This window comes from Lathyrus oleraceus, chromosome 5 (genome assembly GCF_024323335.1).
Source record: "Lathyrus oleraceus cultivar Zhongwan6 chromosome 5, CAAS_Psat_ZW6_1.0, whole genome shotgun sequence".
NCBI classification, from domain to species: Eukaryota; Viridiplantae; Streptophyta; class Magnoliopsida; order Fabales; family Fabaceae; genus Lathyrus; species Lathyrus oleraceus.
In genome coordinates, this window is record NC_066583.1 from 486,477,425 (window position 1) to 486,497,604 (window position 20,180).

General features: G+C 41.8%; 1 non-coding gene across 1 annotated transcript; it reads right to left on the reverse strand.

The window, feature by feature from the left end:
• Window positions 1-17,856: 17,856 nt before the first annotated feature.
• LOC127088466 (small nucleolar RNA R71) lies at window positions 17,857-17,963 on the reverse strand. Its single transcript, XR_007790300.1, has one exon. It is a non-coding gene; the product is annotated as a small nucleolar RNA R71 (small nucleolar RNA).
• Between the last annotated feature and the right edge of the window lie 2,217 nt (window positions 17,964-20,180).

Here is a 20,180-nt window from a genome sequence, read left to right on the forward strand (position 1 = left end):
GGATTAAGCTTGAGTATATAATCCTAATCACATCTAAATCATAATAGAATCACAATTCATCAAAATCAGATCAAAAACTCTCCAAATTCTTCAAATTCTTCTCAAGAACACATAGAACCAAAATCCATCAAACTTCTTCAATTCTTGCTCAAATGCGAAAATTCTTGTTGTGTTGATCTTGATTCATCATCATCTCCATCTGTTTTTGGATCTCATCATCAAGAACCTTGCAAAACACGACTGTCCAAGTGAAGCTCCATTCATGGCAACTCGAAATTCATGGCATTAGGAGCAATTGCAATCGAACTTGAATGCAGCAATCACCTTCCACAAGTCTCTACTGCATCTGTTTGTGGAAATCGAAGCTCAAGAACACCAATTCCAGCGCTGTCATCTCCAGGTGTGTGAATTTCGAGTTTCACTAATTGCTTAATTATTATGTGCGTTTGAAAGCTCGTGCCATGTAGAATCCAATGATATGCGTAGCTTTGATTATGATGCAACGTAGGTTAAGAAATTTGGATTGAAAGTTTTGAAACCAAACCCTAAGTCGATCGATCCGTGAGATTTAGGAACTTGTAGGTTAAATTAGTGACATATTTGGACTCCTTGTTCTTAGACGATTCCATTGACTATCCGCTTATGAATTTTGGTGATAGTTTGATGTTCTTCATGTTTGTGCCAAATCTGGAAACGCGTGAGGAAGAGAGAGATTTTCTGAAATTTTAGAGTGTTTGATCTGAATTTGTGTTTGAATTTTCGAATAACATGTTTCCCGCGCCACTGTTCCAAGAATTACCAAAATGCCATTAATGAAATCATTTTAATTAATAATATATTCAATAATTGTTCTAAAAATCATACCAAGCTTAAAAAATTCATAAAAAATTATTAAATGATCCAAAAAATATGTGGATTTTTTTGTTGACTTCCTGATTCCCTCTAGAATTTTGTTGACTTATTTTTCAAAGTTGTGCTTGGTGAAATTTTAGTTTGACCTAGGGTTGATTGACATGTATGCAATTTTGGTACCTTTTGCCATATTGATTGTGAAATTCTCATATTCAAAAAGAAATGTTTGAAAATTTTTGTGGTGATTATAGACATTCCAATGGTGATTTACATGTACATTTTGTGAATTTTGGATTCCTGGTGATTGAGTTATGAATTTTGGAATCTAGGTGTGACAATTTGTGTCACACCTCATCATGTCAACTTGCTGGATTTATTTGAATGACCTAGACTTGTTAGAATGGAATGAAATTTTGCATGGATGTTCATTAACATGTTAAGATGCTATGTGTATTTTTCTGGATTTTTCCATTGCATTTTCAATTTGATTGGTATTTTTCATCTCTGGTGGTTGATTATGCAAGTTCATGTGACACATGTTTGAATATTTGATGTGAAATGCTCATATGGTATTGAATGATCATGAAATTTGGTATGCTGGTTATAGACACATGATAGGACATGATGCTTTTGGTCCCAGTCATTTCTTTACTGTTTTCATTGACTTGTGAATTTTTGAAGTGAATGCATGTGTTGATGCTATGGTTTGGATCATATAATTGTGTCTGTTTTTGTTGATTTTCATTGACATAGTTCCCTTTGCCCAATTAAGCTGAAATTTGACATGCCATGCCTTGAATAGGTCCTGTTTAGGTGTAAATTATTTGAGGATTTTTGGAATTGTTTTGATATGGAATTGGATGCAATAGTTCTGTTTGGATGTTGGATGTTCCATTTGACCTAAGTTGAATTGTTTTGTGCATGAAATGAATGTGGTGGATGATATAAATATGGGATTAATTGCTTTGGCTTTCTATTTGTGTTAACTTGAGTTTGGTTGAGAATTACTTGCTGTTTAGACATTTTTCTCCCTTTTGGACCCTAGGCTTGGCCTAGAGGTCCAGTTTCTCACATTTGCTTGATTTTTCAGGATGAAATGCATAATGCCTAAAGGGATTGAGCCAAGTTAATTCAATCGAGATTATTTGTTGTTTGTACACTAACATGACTTGGTTTTGTAGGTTGTGAAGTTTGGGCTTGAGCTCATAGCTTGCCTTTGTTGTGCATTAGTTTGTATAGTCTGACTGATTAATATTTGCTGTTTATTTTTGTCTGTCTGAGTACTAACTGTGTTTGACTGTTTCCAGGTACTTTTAGTTGCTCAGTTCCTTGTGAACTTTTGCTTTGCTTTGCTTAAGCAACTTGCATTGAGGTATAACTTCCTAACTTCATGTAGTCTGGAGACCCGGTCTGTTATTTGACCGGGCAAACTGTCTGAAGTCCTCCTTAAGAGGCAATGTTTGTGATTGTTTAATATTGTGCCTAAGCAGGTAAAGTCCTTAATCAAGGCAATTGGTGGAAGGTAGGGATATGCAATCTATCCCCCACTATTCAGTTGAGTCTTCTCCTTGCTCCCATTACATGGTTGTAGCATTGAGATTACAAGCCCAAGATCTTGTGCAGTGCACATTGTGTCAGAGTCTCTGAGTATAGAAGGGTTCCCCCATTCTGGACCCATGCTCATTTGTCAGAAGCTCTCCCTGGTCAGGGATAAGAGCTGTGAGGTCTGATCCTCACTTCACCCTTCATCTGCTTCACCTTAGCCTCGTAATGGCAAGGTTAAGAGCAAACACAGCCCGTACAGATGACTTGCTGAGGCAGTCAAACCTATTGTGTGAGCCCCTTGTTTGGTTATAGTGCGTGCTATGTGGATATCTGTTTGAGATGCTTGTTCTCATTCGATGTATGCTTGAATTATTTTGTATGCTTGTATGCTTGCTTCTTTCCTGGTTAGGATAGGCTTGCTTATGCAAGTAGGATAGAAAACTGAACTTAGGGTAACGATGCATGACAACACTAGGCTCGAGTCCAGCTCCCTGGTAGTGTGTCTTCCCCTGGTTTCTGGCTAGTAATTCAGTCCCTTTCAGGGGAACTACATCGCCCTGATCCTTGTTCCAGACGAGGTATGTAGGCAGGTGGTCGTGCGAGACCACTCCGGGCAACCTTTTTTTTCTTTTTTGCGTGTGTTTACTTGTTATCTGATTGTGTGTTTGGTTCGGATGCCGACGTAAGCCCAGTGATTGGCGGTCGGGCTCCACGTTTGCCGTTTCGTGCGTGTTTTGGTTCGGATGCTGACGTAATTCCATCGAGTGGTTGTCGGGCTCCATGTTTGCCATCTGTTTGCGCGTTTTGTGTTGTTTGGCGTGCGTAAGCCGAACTACAGTGGCTCTGATTCTTTGTTCCAGACAAGATATGTAGGCATAGGACGCGATGTCCTATCGAGCTCCCTTCTCTTAACCCCACCTGCGTTCCCTGAGTGTGTGTGTGATGTTTTAGCAACCTTTTCTTTTCTTAGAACGTGGATCCCGTCGAGTACGACGGACGTGAGGGGTGCTAATACCTTCCCCTTGCGTAACCGACTCCCTTACCCTTTCTCTTTGGTCGCGAGACCATTTCCTTTCCAGGTTTCTCTGAGCGTTTCCTTTCCCTATTTTGGGATAAATAACGCGCAGTGGCGGCTCTGTGTTGTGTTTTTATTTGAGCTTCGCCGGTTGTTTTTTCGCGGATGCGACAGCTGGCGACTCTGCTGGGGAAATGCAAATATGTAGACCTGTGCTGGTCCATCTTCCCTGAGCGAGTCCTTCCTAGCGTTCTAGGATAGTTTAGGTTGCTTGTTTTGCTTTATTTATTGCATTTATTATTATTCTAACAGTGTATATATTTGCATAAGTATTTGCATGCATCATACTATCATATTGCCGTCCTCTGTGCAGGTGGTTCCTCTGTTTGGGGTGGGTGTTCTGAGTGGGGCTAAAACCCAGGCCCGAGTATACACCTAGGATTAGTGTGGTCTCACGTTCCTCAATTGCTAAATCAGCATATTGTTGCAACGTGACAGGCCACAAGCCGAACGAGGTTCATCTGATAGTGCTTTCCATTGTGGAATATTCCACTTTGGTTGAGTTACTTCATTTGAGCTGTTGACTCTGGTAACCGATCATTTCCCGGATCTTTGGTTTAGACGATCTTAAGGGAGCTACAGTGGCACACCCGAAAGGGCAAACCCATTGAGTATCTCTGCCCGATTGTCGAGACTATTATCCGCCTTAGGATGACCTGTTTAGAATTTACCTGTGAGGGGAGGGTGATTCTTTCAGATGCATAATCAGATGGTGACTTTTTTGTTCCATGGATCAGAGTCATATTTATAAGTCGGATTTATGGCCATTTATTGTCGAGACGCCGGAGTGCTGTCCGAGTTATTTATCAGTGGGGATCCGTTTATTTCAGGATTCCCCGGGCCGATTCAGATGATTGTTGGTATCTGTTCAGAGATGATGATGATGATGATGATGATGTATCTGTCTTCCGTTTATTTCGGAACCCTTGAGATGGATTGGTGGTTACATTCTTCCTCAGATGGTTGTGATCAGTCCAGAGATCCGAGCTGTGGTTCAGAGTTGATGATCAGATGACTTGGAGGATGGCCCAGTGCATTGCATACATCTGCATCATTCTCATTTTGCATTCATCTGCACCTAAACCACGTTTAGCCATATAGGGAGTATTATCGATTGAGAATCTGGTTGAGAGACATCCTGATGTCAAAATGTTATTGGTGAAATGTTATCTGTCTCGATGAAACCAGAATCAAAAGACAGAAGCTTCCTCGTATGGATAGACGTTGCATTCATGCATATTAACCTGTTTGTTGTTTTGCAGGAATCATTGCTCGTGCTCGCAGAGTTGTACCCTTGCACTCAACCCGTCCTCACAGATACTTTACTAGACGCAATACTCCCAGACTGATGAATCCGTCCAACACCGACGTTCTCGAGCTGAAAGAGAAGATGGGAGAGCTGATCAGTGTCATGCAAGAGTTCGCCTTGGGGCAGAAGGCGATTGCCGAGAAAGTGGGGAGGATTGAGGACTGGCTGAAGATGGGGAACATGCAAGGAAACGCTTCGTCATCTGGACCGAAGAAATCCTTTGATAATGACCAGCACAAGGATGAGGGTGAATCGAGTGCTGTGTACGCCCAGAGAGGACGCGGTAGGGATTGTTACTACCAGCACACTGCTGCTGTAACTACCCCTGCTGGTAATCAGTTAGTACGACAACAACGTCAGCCACCTCAACAGAGAGCTGGGTACCAAGTGAAAGGAAAGGGGGTTGATCGTCATTTTGACAAGCCACCCATGCCATATGCTGCTCTGTTTAAAAAATTGATGGATCTGGGGATGGTTCAGCCAAGGATGTTAGCTCCATTGAGATCAGATCAGAGGCCACCTAACTATAATGAGAACGCCAGGTGTGAATTCCATTCTGGTGCGCCTGGGCATAACATTGAGGGTTGTAGAGCCTTTAAGCATACTGTCCAAGATCTGGTGGATTCCAAGGCCCTCCATTTTACATTGTCATTGAATGCTGATGTCAATCCCATGCCGGCGCATGGACAGGCGATGGTGGGTGCAATTGCTGAAAATTCAGATCGCGTCTGCGCGATGGGGGAAGAGACTGACAGTGACTGTGAGCTGGAGTCGTGGATAAAAGCGTGCGTACCAGGAAACTGGAAGGCTTGAAAAGATCTGCACGGTCACTCATCCGGAAGAGTAGTACTTTCTTGTTTTCAGTTTTATTTGCATGAAAGCCATACGTGTTGCCCGACACGTAATGGTTCATTGTAAGGGCCACATCATGTTCATAATTTGCAACATTTCTGCATCATTAATAAATGGATGTTTTTCAATTAAAAGCGGTGCTCCCTGTTTTTCATTTATTTTTGCAGTTTTAAAACGAATAAAAATGGCAATGTTTATTTTCATTTTTCTTTTTTGATTTGTCTTGTTCCGAATTCAAAAACAATTCTCCGGATCTCGTTGATAACAATTTGGTTACCCCTCATATGACTTCGACAATCCGAGCAATCAGGCTGAAGAAGAAGGCGAAGAAGATTGTGATCTGCTGGAATTAACCAGGATGTTAAACAAGAGGAGAAGGTGATTCAGCCGCACGTGAAGCAGGTTGAGATTGTTATTCCAAGCACCGCCGAGGTCAGGAAGGAAGTAAAGTTGAGGCCGCTTCAGAGGCGAATCGAGAGCAGAATGGTAGCCCTGCGAAAGGAACATGTGAATACCTTTGACTGGTCATGTCAGGGTACGCCAGGGTCGGATACCAATGTCATTATGCACAGACTACCATGGAGAGAAGACTGTCCTCTAGAGGAGCAGAACGCCAGTGCTACTTATCAGAGAGCCATGGTGACTTTGTTTCATGATATGATTCATCATGAAATTGAATGCTATGTTGATGACATGATAGCAAAGTCCCAGACAGAAGAGGGGCATCTGGCAGATCTAGCCAAGTCGTTTGACCAGTTGAGACAATTCAAACTGAGGTTGAATTCAAGTAAGTGCGCTATCAGAGTGAGGTCCGGTAAATTGTTGGGGTTCATTGTAAGAGAGGAATCGAGGTTGATCCTGCTAAAAAAACAAAAAAAAAAAAAAAAAAAAAAAAAGAACAATAAGAGAAACGCCTGAACCGAGAAAGAAAAAGAGAGGTTCGTGGTTTCTTAGAAAGATTGAACTACCTGTCATGGTTCACATCTCATCTAACAGCCACGTGCGAACCTATATTCAAGATGTTGAAAAAAAAAGAGATCAAACGGTCAGGTGAAATAATGATTGCCAAGGGGCATTGAAAAATAAAAGAAAAGGTGCAGGAACCTCTGATTCTGATACCTTCCGTGGAAGGAGCGACTGTTAATCTGGTACTTGACAAGCCTTCGAGGGGTCTACGAGGTGTATTGGGTCAGCATGACGCGTCTTGTCGAAAAGAGCATGCAATTTACCTTAGCAAAAAGTTCATCGACTGTGAAACAATACATTCACTGTTCGAGAAAACTTGATGTACTTTGGCATAGGCTGCTCGCCGACTGAGACAGTATGCTGATTCATGCCACTTTGTGGATTTCGAGATGGATCTGATCAGGTAGATTTCTGAAAGAGCCAGCAATGACCGGACGGGTTGCGAAGGGGTCAATGATTTTGTTTGAATACGATATTCGATATACCTCTCAGAAAACAATCAAGGGGAGTGTATTGTCTGATTACATAGCCCTGCAACCCATTGAGGATTATCAACCGATGAAGTTTGAGTTCCCTGATGAGGACATCTCGAGGTGCTCTAATCGAAAGATGATTGAGAGTAACCGATCCCGGAGGAGGGGCCTGACCCTGAATCCGAACGGATTCTGAAGTCTGATGGGGAGGTTAAGGTGTATGAGCTTTTGTTGCCCGGATAACGTTTGAATACACCAATGGTGTGATTGTGCAGAAAATGGTGGTAACCTACAGAGACTGGCATGAGATGTTGCCGTTTGCATTGCATGGGTATCGAACGTCGGTACGTACATCTACTGGGGCAACTCCTTTCTCATTGGTATATGGGATGGAAGCGGTATTACCTGTTGAGGTTCAGATCCCCTCGTTGAGAGTCCTGATGGACGTGAAGTTGCAAGAGGCTGAATGGGTAAGGACCCGGTATGAAGAGTTGAGCCTGATCGAAGAAAAGAGGCTGGCAACCATCTGTCATGGGCAGTTACACCAGCAAAGGATGAAGCGTGCTTTTGACAAGAAGATGCGACCTCAGGTATATCACGTGGGTGATATGGTGCTGAAAAGGATCCTTCCTCCTCAAGACGATCGTGGGGCAAGTGGATATCCAATCACGATTCCCCAGCATGGTCAAGAAGGTTTTCTCTGGCGGAGCCTTGTTGTTAACGACCATGGATGGCGAGGATTTTCCATCCCCTGTGAATGTGGACGCAGTTAAAAAATACTTCGTATAAGAGACCCGCTGGACGAAAAGAATAAAATAGTCCAGGCAAAAATGGGCATCCCGGCGAACCAAAAACAGAAAGAAAGGTTCGGGCAAAAATTAGGGATAAAATGAAAAAAAACTGTACACCCGGCAAGTCGAGAACCTGAAAAGGCGACTTGGGCAAAAAAGGGTATCCCGGTGGACTGAAAACCCGAAAGGGCGGTCCAGGCAAAAGAGGGATTGAAACGAACAACTGCGTCTAGCATGATCGTTTGCGCTTTGGTTAAAGCATCATGGATAATACCCGGTGGGGATCAATCAGAAGCGTCTTGTTCAGAAGGCAGAAAGCACGGAGAGTCTGAGGACATATGGGGTGTAACCGAGTTGGAACTTGATGAGGTCACGGGTTTCACATTGCCATTAGGATAGATTTTTCCTTTTGTGCAATTACCTCTTTTCAGGAATTGCTTCCTTTGTATTGCTCATTTGAGCCACACTTTTTCAGTCAATAAATGCATGTTCAGTCAAATAATTTTGTTTTTGTTTTTCATTACCGCTTTGATTGCAAAAACATCCGAAATTTTTGATAAAGGATCTTGCATTTTAAGACATACAGGTCCCTTCCAATGCATGTTTATAAGATTGAAAGCTTGAAATCTCATTTGGAAGGTTGAGTGACCCAAGTGTTGAAATCTTGACACGCCTGGGGCACGGTTTTATCTAACGATCTGTTTTGCAGGAACTGTTAGGTATTTTCACTCACTTGCAGGTTGTGATGTGGAAGCTGTTGACAAAACAAATCCCCAGAGAGTTCGCTCAGGGACAAATGTATGAAAGAAGGATGAAGACGTTGAGACGTGCGACGATCCTTGATAATAATCAAGAAGACTCTTCAAAGTCGGAAGATTTGAAAGTTTGTAAAAATTCCCCGCAGGGTTCGATCAGGAACGAATGGGTGGAGAAGCAGTGCGAGACGTCGAGACGTCCGACGACTTTGGAATTAATCAAGAAGACTCTTCAAAGTCGGAAAATTGAAAAAGTATGTATAAATCCCAGGAGTACGATTTCCGTCGAGCACGGAGCGATTTGGAATACAAGATGATGGAGCAGAAAAGGTCCAGATGAGTCTGGGAATTCTCAAAAGTGGAGAGCTGATACGAGATGGGGAGGTGGATACCGTGGTTCGACGAGTCGATGGGTGTCGTACCAACTGTTCTCATTTCCCAGCTAGGTCCCCGAGCAGAAGTAGAGGACCAACTCCCTAGCAGATCCAAGGTCTGTGACTTCCCTAGCCGAGTCAGGATGATTATCCCCTGTGGGTTTAAAACGGTGTGTCCTCAGCAGCCAGGCCCGGAGGTTGCTACTCCCCGAGTGGAGCGGGTTTCAATGAAATATATCTCCAACAGTGTTCATCCTACCAGTGGATTGGACGAGTTTCCGTAGCGGACGGATTTTTGCATCCCCAGCTGAGTTGATTCTACCTATGGATTGCATGGGTTGTCCCCAGCGGAGTAGCATTCGTTTTCCCTAGCAGGGTCAGGATGGTTATCCCCGGCAGGTGTCAGATCGATGTTTCCCCAGTCGCCAGACCTGAAGATGGCTGTTTCCCCAGCGGAGTATCTGTGAGCATTTCCCAGTGAAGTCGTCAGGTATCTGTGAGGGTTCCCAAAGCAGAGTCGGGATTGATATCCCCAGCAAGTCAAAAGACTGTATCCCCACAGAGTGTTGGTGGTTCCTATCCCCAGCATTTCCTCGAGCGGATTGGGTGCAAAGGAGGTTTTTCCCCAGCAAGGGTTGCCTTATTCCCAGCAGCAGTACTATTCCCCAGCAGGGTGGAATCGGAGTATTGATGAGTTCCTCAGCAGAGTGTCTCGTGCTCCTCAGAAGAGTCCCTTGAGGGGGATGCTTTTTATGCATTCATCATGTAGAGTAAGCATAGCATATTGCATAGAAAAATAAAGCGCGTAGCATTTCCATAATTATGGAGTATTACGCAGAAAAAGATCATGCATCATTGTTGCAAGCATAGAGCTAGTCTCAAGCCGTGGTTACCGTTTGAGAGGTGGTTGTGCCAGAAAGCGAAGATGTTACTCTGTGGAGTTTAGCATCATGACGTCAGATCAGCAATGTTCCCCAGTAGTGCGATATTGGAGGAAATGTTTCCGTCGGACAGAGATGGAAATAAAATCAGAGGACGTTACGCGATCAGCGCGATTCAAGTCGTGGTTACCGCTTGAGGATTGGTTTTATCAGACAGTGAAGGTGTTACTCCGAGGAGTCTAGCATCATGGTTTTAATCAAGGATATTCCCCAGTAGTACGATACTGGAGGGTAAGTTTCTGTCGAGCAGAGATGGGAATGTTAATCAAGAAAGTTTCGGGGTCCAAAAAGAAAAACAAGAAAGAAGATAATCCCCAGCTAAACGCGAAGTGTTTGTCTGCCAGGGTTGAATAGAGAGCAGTCGGCTCAGGGCTTGTCATCCTCAGCATGGGTCGTTGTGGCATTCCGGCCAGTTTCCGATTTCCAGATCGAAGAGGTTCTCAACAATCAGGACGAAGAACTTGCGGCAATCCGGCCAGTTTCCGATTTCCAGATCGAAGAAGTTTCCGATTTCCAGATCGAAGAAGTTTCCGATTTCCAGATCGAAGAAGTTTCCGATTTCCAGATCGAAGAAGTTTCCGATTTCCAGATCGAAGAGGTTCTCAATAGTCAGGACGAAGAACTTGTGGCACTCCGGCCAGTTTCCGATTTCCAGATCGAAGAGGTTCTCAACAGTCAGGACGAAGAACTTGTGGCACTCCGGCCAGTTCCGATTTCCAGATCGAAGAAGCTCACGATGATTAGATCGATGCAGCTTGCGGCAATCCGGCCAGTTTCCCGGTATCCAGACCGAAGTGGTATCCAGATCGAAGAGGTGTTCAGACCGAAGTGGTGTTCAGGCCAAGAAAATGGAAAAAGAAGAGAAAATTCCGGGGTTCAAGAAAATGAAAAAAGAAAGGAATAATAATCCCGAGCGGATGAGTGGTGTTCAGGCCATGGTTATCCATGTGTTACCATTTATTTTGGTATCCAGGTCGACGTTTCTGTTTTGGGGTTCAAGCTGAGTTTTTTCCGTTCCGGACGGATTCTTTCAAGTTGGTTTCTTCGCCGATGCTGACAGGCGCTGTTAATTATATCCCATCAGAGTGCAAATTGTTCGTCTGTTCTTGGTATTCAATCACTCTTCATCCTGATCATCTGAAAGCCGAGGCTATTCATATCGACAGGTTCACAGTGGATTGAATAGGGGCAGCTGTAACACCTCAAAATTTGCCCTCCTCTCTTGGGACTAGCATAACATATTACATATCATTTTTAGGTCATTAGGCATTGCATATTGCATATCATGTGGTTACATTGTGCAAGTCATCCTCACAAGTCTTGGTCAGAAGCTGAGGAAGTTAAAGAGCAAAGCTGGGGTTTCATTGGACTGGTCATTAATCATCTGAGGATGTGGAGGTCCAAATTAGGGTTTTGTGATTCTCAAGGATAGTGGTCTTCATCTTGGTTACAATGATACATCATCATCATCATGGTTTGTCATCATCAGAAGATTCAAGTGTTGAAGCACCTTCCTTGAGATTAGGGTTTTGACCACTAGTCAACCCTAATCAGTTGCATTGGGCCAATCAGGGCATAATCAGGAGATGTGGTCTATGATGGATATGGGGTTCATTTTATGATTATATGGAGATTATTGGGGCTAGGGTTTCACCCTTGAGCCATTTCATCAGGAGATTGGAGCTCAAATTGATCAATGCATGGCCAGATTCATCTATCAGCTGAAAAGTCAACTGTGGTCAACTGTACATGATCTGATGGATTTGGAGGTGAAAATGAGTTGGATACACTTCATTCATGTTGGAACAAGGGATATTTGACATTGCAAAGCTTAAGAATGAAGAAAATCAAGTCAGGACAAAAATTGCCAAAAATAGAAAGTGACTTGTAATGGAAGTTTCCCAAAATGGAAAGTTTTTGACCTCAAAATAAAATGTCCAAGGAAGCTTCAAATGAAAATTTGTTCAACATGAAAGTTGTAGATCTTGTTCTCACCATTCCAAAAAGTCCAAGAACTTGAAAATCCCATGTATGGTTGGAAAATTATGGCTCAGTGAATTTCAGAAATGACCCATAATCAGGAGGGCATAACTTCCACATGGAGTGTCCAAATTGGATGATCTTTTTATGCACAAACTCCATTTGACATGTACTTTCATGGTGCATAATTGGATTTCTTCAGAAATGGTTAATGCAAAAAGTCAAATTTCAACTGTACAGTTAAATGAACCAGGGGCAAAATCGTCCAACTTGAGAAATAATTGGAATTTTTGAGTGGGGATTTTTGCAACACTTCATAAATGGCATTTGAAAGTTGTTGGAATATTCATAACATGCTAAGGCTTCATGGTTTGGAAAATGGTTTTTGAAATGAACTTGAATAATTGAACACATAGCCATTCACATAGTGAATTTCCAAAATACACATCCAATGAGCATAAGCCAAGTTGCAACAGCTCACACATGTCATTTTGAGAGTGTGTGAGCTGTCCATGAGCTGGCAATGAGCTGGCATATGAAGTTACACTTTTGCCCTTTGCTTGAAATTAACCATTTCACTAATCATTTCCATTTGATTAATTAGCATGGTTAAACAGGGATTAAGCTTGAGTATATAATCCTAATCACATCTAAATCATAACAGAATCACAATTCATCAAAATCAGATCAAAAACTCTCCAAATTCTTCAAATTCTTCTCAAGAACACATAGAACCAAAATCCATCAAACTTCTTCAATTCTTGCTCAAATGCGAAAATTCTTGTTGTGTTGATCTTGATTCATCATCATCTCCATCTGTTTTTGGATCTCATCATCAAGAACCTTGCAAAACACGACTGTCCAAGTGAAGCTCCATTCATGGCAACTCGAAATTCATGGCATTAGGAGCAATTGCAATCGAACTTGAACGCAGCAATCACCTTCCACAAGTCTCTACTGCATCTGTTTGTGGAAATCGAAGCTCAAGAACACCAATTCCAGCGCTGTCATCTCCAGGTGTGTGAATTTCGAGTTTCACTAATTGCTTAATTATTATGTGCGTTTGAAAGCTCGTGCCATGTAGAATCCAATGATATGCGTAGCTTTGATTATGATGCAACGTAGGTTAAGAAATCTGGATTGAAAGTTTTGAAACCAAACCCTAAGTCGATCGATCCGTGAGATTTAGGAACTTGTAGGTTAAATTAGTGACATATTTGGACTCCTTGTTCTTAGACGATTCCATTGACTATCCGCTTGTGAATTTTGGTGATAGTTTGATGTTCTTCATGTTTGTGCCAAATCTGGAAACGCGTGAGGAAGAGAGAGATTTTCTGAAATTTTAGAGTGTTTGATCTGAATTTGTGTTTGAATTTTCGAATAACATGTTTCCCGCGCCACTGTTCCAAGAATTACCAAAATGCCATTAATGAAATCATTTTAATTAATAATATATTCAATAATTGTTCTAAAAATCATACCAAGCTTAAAAAATTCATAAAAAATTATTAAATGATCCAAAAAATATGTGGATTTTTTTGTTGACTTCCTGATTCCCTCTAGAATTTTGTTGACTTATTTTTCAAAGTTGTGCTTGGTGAAATTTTAGTTTGACCTAGGGTTGATTGACATGTATGCAATTTTGGTACCTTTTGCCATATTGATTGTGAAATTCTCATATTCAAAAAGAAATGTTTGAAAATTTTTGTGGTGATTATAGACATTCCAATGGTGATTTACATGTACATTTTGTGAATTTTGGATTCCTGGTGATTGAGTTATGAATTTTGGAATCTAGGTGTGACAATTTGTGTCACACCTCATCATGTCAACTTGCTGGATTTATTTGAATGACCTAGACTTGTTAGAATGGAATGAAATTTTGCATGGATGTTCATTAACATGTTAAGATGCTATGTGTATTTTTCTGGATTTTTCCATTGCATTTTCAATTTGATTGGTATTTTTCATCTCTGGTGGTTGATTATGCAAGTTCATGTGACACATGTTTGAATATTTGATGTGAAATGCTCATATGGTATTGAATGATCATGAAATTTGGTATGCTGGTTATAGACACATGATAGGACATGATGCTTTTGGTCCCAGTCATTTCTTTACTGTTTTCATTGACTTGTGAATTTTTGAAGTGAATGCATGTGTTGATGCTATGGTTTGGATCATATAATTGTGTCTGTTTTTGTTGATTTTCATTGACATAGTTCCCTTTGCCCAATTAAGCTGAAATTTGACATGCCATGCCTTGAATAGGTCCTGTTTAGGTGTAAATTATTTGAGGATTTTTGGAATTGTTTTGATATGGAATTGGATGCAATAGTTCTGTTTGGATGTTGGATGTTCCATTTGACCTAAGTTGAATTGTTTTGTGCATGAAATGAATGTGGTGGATGATATAAATATGGGATTAATTGCTTTGGCTTTCTATTTGTGTTAACTTGAGTTTGGTTGAGAATTACTTGCTGTTTAGACATTTTTCTCCCTTTTGGACCCTAGGCTTGGCCTAGAGGTCCAGTTTCTCACATTTGCTTGATTTTTCAGGATGAAATGCATAATGCCTAAAGGGATTGAGCCAAGTTAATTCAATTGAGATTATTTGTTGTTTGTACACTAACATGACTTGGTTTTGTAGGTTGTGAAGTTTGGGCTTGAGCTCATAGCTTGCCTTTGTTGTGCATTAGTTTGTATAGTCTGACTGATTAATATTTGCTGTTTATTTTTGTCTGTCTGAGTACTAACTGTGTTTGACTGTTTCCAGGTACTTTTAGTTGCTCAGTTCCTTGTGAACTTTTGCTTTGCTTTGCTTAAGCAACTTGCATTGAGGTATAACTTCCTAACTTCATGTAGTCTGGAGACCCGGTCTGTTATTTGACCGGGCAAACTGTCTGAAGTCCTCCTTAAGAGGCAATGTTTGTGATTGTTTAATATTGTGCCTAAGCAGGTAAAGTCCTTAATCAAGGCAATTGGTGGAAGGTAGGGATATGCAATCTATCCCCCACTATTCAGTTGAGTCTTCTCCTTGCTCCCATTACATGGTTGTAGCATTGAGATCACAAGCCCAAGATCTTGTGCAGTGCACATTGTGTCAGAGTCTCTGAGTATAGAAGGGTTCCCCCATTCTGGACCCATGCTCATTTGTCAGAAGCTCTCCCTGGTCAGGGATAAGAGCTGTGAGGTCTGATCCTCACTTCACCCTTCATCTGCTTCACCTTAGCCTCGTAATGGCAAGGTTAAGAGCAAACACAGCCCGTACAGATGACTTGCTGAGGCAGTCAAACCTATTGTGTGAGCCCCTTGTTTGGTTATAGTGCGTGCTATGTGGATATCTGTTTGAGATGCTTGTTCTCATTCGATGTATGCTTGAATTATTTTGTATGCTTGTATGCTTGCTTCTTTCCTGGTTAGGATAGGCTTGCTTATGCAAGTAGGATAGAAAACTGAACTTAGGGTAACGATGCATGACAACACTAGGCTCGAGTCCAGCTCCCTGGTAGTGTGTCTTCCCCTGGTTTCTGGCTAGTAATTCAGTCCCTTTCAGGGGAACTACATCGCCCTGATCCTTGTTCCAGACGAGGTATGTAGGCAGGTGGTCGTGCGAGACCACTCCGGGCAACCTTTTTTTTCTTTTTTGCGTGTGTTTACTTGTTATCTGATTGCGTGTTTGGTTCGGATGCCGACGTAAGCCCAGTGATTGGCGGTCGGGCTCCACGTTTGCCGTTTCGTGCGTGTTTTGGTTCGGATGCTGACGTAATTCCATCGAGTGGTTGTCGGGCTCCATGTTTGCCATCTGTTTGCGCGTTTTGTGTTGTTTGGCGTGCGTAAGCCGAACTACAGTGGCTCTGATTCTTTGTTCCAGACAAGATATGTAGGCATAGGACGCGATGTCCTATCGAGCTCCCTTCTCTTAACCCCACCTGCGTTCCCTGAGTGTGTGTGTGATGTTTTAGCAACCTTTTCTTTTCTTAGAACGTGGATCCCGTCGAGTACGACGGACGTGAGGGGTGCTAATACCTTCCCCTTGCGTAACCGACTCCCTTACCCTTTCTCTTTGGTCGCGAGACCATTTCCTTTCCAGGTTTCTCTGAGCGTTTCCTTTCCCTATTTTGGGATAAATAACGCGCAGTGGCGGCTCTGTGTTGTGTTTTTATTTGAGCTTCGCCGGTTGTTTTTTCGCGGATGCGACACTAACCTTACGTTAGGTCATAGTATTTTATTCCTTTGTTTTTATTTTTCTGTCTGATCGAAGATTGTGAAGAACAAATCCAACCGGTTTGTGGTGGAGTGTTCAAGCATCGAAGTTAGGGAACAACCAAGATTTCTATTAATTTTACAGGTTCATTAATTTATTGTTTTAATTTATATATGCTCTGTACTGCTGTTTATCAATATTGTTTGTCTAATATGGCTGTATTTAGGCATAATAATTGTTTAGGCCTGTTTAGCATGTCCGGCTAATTAATTTAGATATCAGTATGTAAAGTAAGCGGAATAAAGGAATCAAAACTGAGTTGGTTTAAATTTATTTAAAAATATAGTCACTCTTTTTATGGTCTCAATTTACAGAGTTAATACCAAAGTTTTTGTACGAGAGTAAAAGACATAAAGAAGTTAAAATCAATAGAACGACGGTTTGAGCTTTTAACTGGACAGTGTAAATTGGACATTAACTTTAAATCAGGGCGAGAGCAATTTTTAAAGTTAATTAAATTCTAATCATTTTCAAAAATTATTTTTAAAAGTTAAATGTGAGGACGAGAGTTAAGCATTTAAGTTTAATCATATAATCTAAGTCAACAGAGCGAGAGTTTGAGACGAGGGTGTTTAAACGGTTAGTATTTTCTTAAAAAGAGTTTCTATAGATTCCATTGCTTTCAAAAAGTGAATTTAGATTTAACTAAATAGTGAGAGCGTACGTTAATATAAAGTCATAGTCTGATTCAACAGAGCGAGAGTTTGAGAAAAGACTTTTAATCAATAGTGTCTACGGAAAAGACTTATTTTAAAACTAAGAAACCAACGAAGACTTGATTCCCTAATTACGACGAACTACATACTGATATCCGCGTTATTTGATATTTAATCTAGATCCGATTTTAGTTTTATTTTTCCCCCTAATCATCAAAGTATCATCCGCCTTAGCTTTACGAAGTAACCTTAGAAAAACGGTATATCGATTCATTAAGTCCCTGTGGGATCGATATCTTTTAAAACTACACGATTAGACTGTGCACTTGCAGTTAATACCCCAATAGACTCATAAAGTCACGATCAAGTTTTTGGCGCCGTTGCCGGGGACTTTTATTTAGTCGATATCGTAACTCTTCTGTTACGCTGTAGAGACTAAGGCAATTTTTATTTTTCCCTTGTCTTTCGTTGATTTGTATGCCACACACTCGCTCACAAGGCGAACCGTACTACTTACGAATCAACGACGTTGAACGATATCTCAGAGTCTTACGACGAATTCGGGAGTATCGTGCTGCAAACAATCTTCCTCCAATCGAAATTCCTGATCTCAAAAATCTCCTTCCTTCGCCGATACCCGAGATGGCAGAACCAGCTCGTGCTCTTCGAGATTACGCCGCTCCATCGCAAGATGAGCCGCATTCGAGTATTGCTCCACCCGCAATCGAAGCAAATAACTTCGAACTTAAACCTTCGCTGTTGCAGGCAGTGCAACAGAACCAATTTTCTGGAAATCCTACCGAGGATCCAAACCTTCATTTATCCGTATTTGTCCAATACACTGATACTGTTAAAGCTAATGGTGTCACTTCAGAGGCAATTCGACTTCGTCTCTTTCCTTTCTCGTTAAGAGATAAAGCTAGAAGATGGCTTCAGTCTCTTCCTTCCAACTCAGTCACCACATGGAATGAGTTGAAGAAAGTCTTCCTTGCCCGATATTTTCCTTCAAGCAAAACAGCTATGTTGAGAGCCCAGATAAATGGATTTAAACAGAAAGATAACGAGTCTCTTTTCGAAGCATGGGAAAGATACAAAGACATGATGAGACTTTGTCCACACCATGGTTTAGAGGACTGGTTAGTAATTCATACCTTCTATAATGGTCTCTTGTACAACACAAGGTTAACAATAGACGCCGCCGCAGGTGGTGCGCTTATGGATAAACCTTACGCTGACGCTTATCAACTTATTGAGAGTATGGCCCAAAACCATTATCAGTGGGGAAGCGACCGAACGATGGTAGAAAAACCTCAAACAAAAGGAGGCATGTACGAGATAAGTAGCCTTGATCATGTTAATGCAAAAGTGGATGCTCTTGCCCAGAAAATTGAAAGTTTGAATGTATCACCTCCAGCCACCGTGGTTGCCGTAACTCAAAATTGCGAAGTCTGTGGAATCCAAGGTCACACTCCTACAGATTGTCAACTCCTAACAGGAATCCAAGCAGAGCAAGTGAACTATGCTCAAGGAAATCCCTACTCGCATACCTATAACTCAAACTGGAAGAACCATCCTAATTTTTCATATAAGAGTAATAATGCTTTATACGCACCAGGTCAAGCTCCCAGTCAAGCCCCAGCTATACCTCCTGGATATCAAAAGCCGCCCCCATCTACATCCTTTCCAGGTTTACTTCAAGCGTTTCCTTTCCCTCCTTTGGGATAAATAACGCACTGTGGCGGCTCTGTGTCTTTTCCCGCCGGTTTTTTGCATAATGCGACAGTTGGCGACTCTGCTAGGGATAATTGAAGTTGACCTCCTGCTGGTCCATCTTCCCTAAGCGAGTCAATCCTAGCGCTCTTTAGGATATTGTTGTGGTTGCTTTTACTTCTTTATTTATTGCATTTATGATCATGATGTGACTGTATATATGTGCATTATGTGTTTGCATGCATCATATTATCATAGTGCTGGCTGTGTATCTGTTTCTCTGGTGGGTGGGAGTTACCCGAGGTAAAAGGCCCAATACCCAGGCTATGAGTGGACTTTAGGACACCTAGGAATAGAGTGATTCATGGGAAACAGGTGGTATAGCGCCACTTAGCGGAACATGGTATCACGAGCAGTTCAGATCCTGATGGGGTATTATCGTTGCATACATCTGGTGTGTATATGATGATATTCTTGAAAGGGTTATTTATCCTGCGTTTCTCTTGACCTTACTCTGGCCTAGATGACCCCGTGAGTGGGGAGGGTTTGCATCATTTACAGGTACCATTGGTGACTTGATCTGTTGGTGACCGTATTCTGTTGGTGACTTCTGTTCGGTCCTGTTGGTGACTTGGTTCAGAAGTATGGGTTCCAGATGACTTTGGGTCCCAGATGACTTTGATTTGTGGTTTCCGATTCCGAATTCGTGCCGAAGTTCTGAACCTGTGCCTGGTGATACACGGCCAACCAGTCACGTTTGCATCATTTGCATCATAGCATGTTTATTTTCAAAAAAATAATGCAATAAAAAATGATGAAAAAGAAAAGAGAAAAGAAAAAAGCTAATCTCCTCATGCATATCATTTCTCAGGTTCATTCAGGAGTCTGTTCACTATGAGAGATGGCAGCCATTCCAGAGTTGAAGAGGAAGACTTGCACCTATAGTTTTCACCGTGAGCCATTGACATCTCTGGTAGAATTGAGCAATCTTGTGACCGGCGGTAATCAGAAGGTGTTTGATGATCAATATGGGGATGTTCTGGCACTGTTGAAGATGGTGATTGACCCAGTACCTCTGCAGACTCTCCTACAGTTCTATGATCCAGAGCTCCGTTGTTTCACCTTTCAGGATTATCAGTTAGCACCCACTCTTGAAGAGTATTCCATTCTGATGAATGTCCCGATCAGATATCAGGTACCCTTTCTGGATGTGCCAAAGGAGGTGGATTTCAGGGGTGTTGCTAAAGCTCTCCGTTTGGGTATCAAAGAAGTGAGTGACAATTGGAAGTCAAGTGGTGATGTTGTGGGTTTGCCTTTGAAGTTCTTGGTGAGGATGGCTAAGGAAGAAGCAAAGAAAGGAAATTGGGAAGCTTTCAACGCTCAGTTAGCTGTCATGATCTATGGAGTTGTGTTGTTCCCTAGCATGCCTAATTTTGTGGATCTTGCTGCTATCACTATTTTCATTGGAGGAAACCCGGTTCCTACCTTGTTAGCTGACACTTATTATGCTATACACAGCAGGCATGGTAAGGGTGGAGCTATCAGGTGTTGTCTCCCATTGTTACTCAGATGGTTCTTGTCCTTCCTGCCAACCAGTGGACCTTTTATGGATACTCAGAGCACTCATAAGTGGA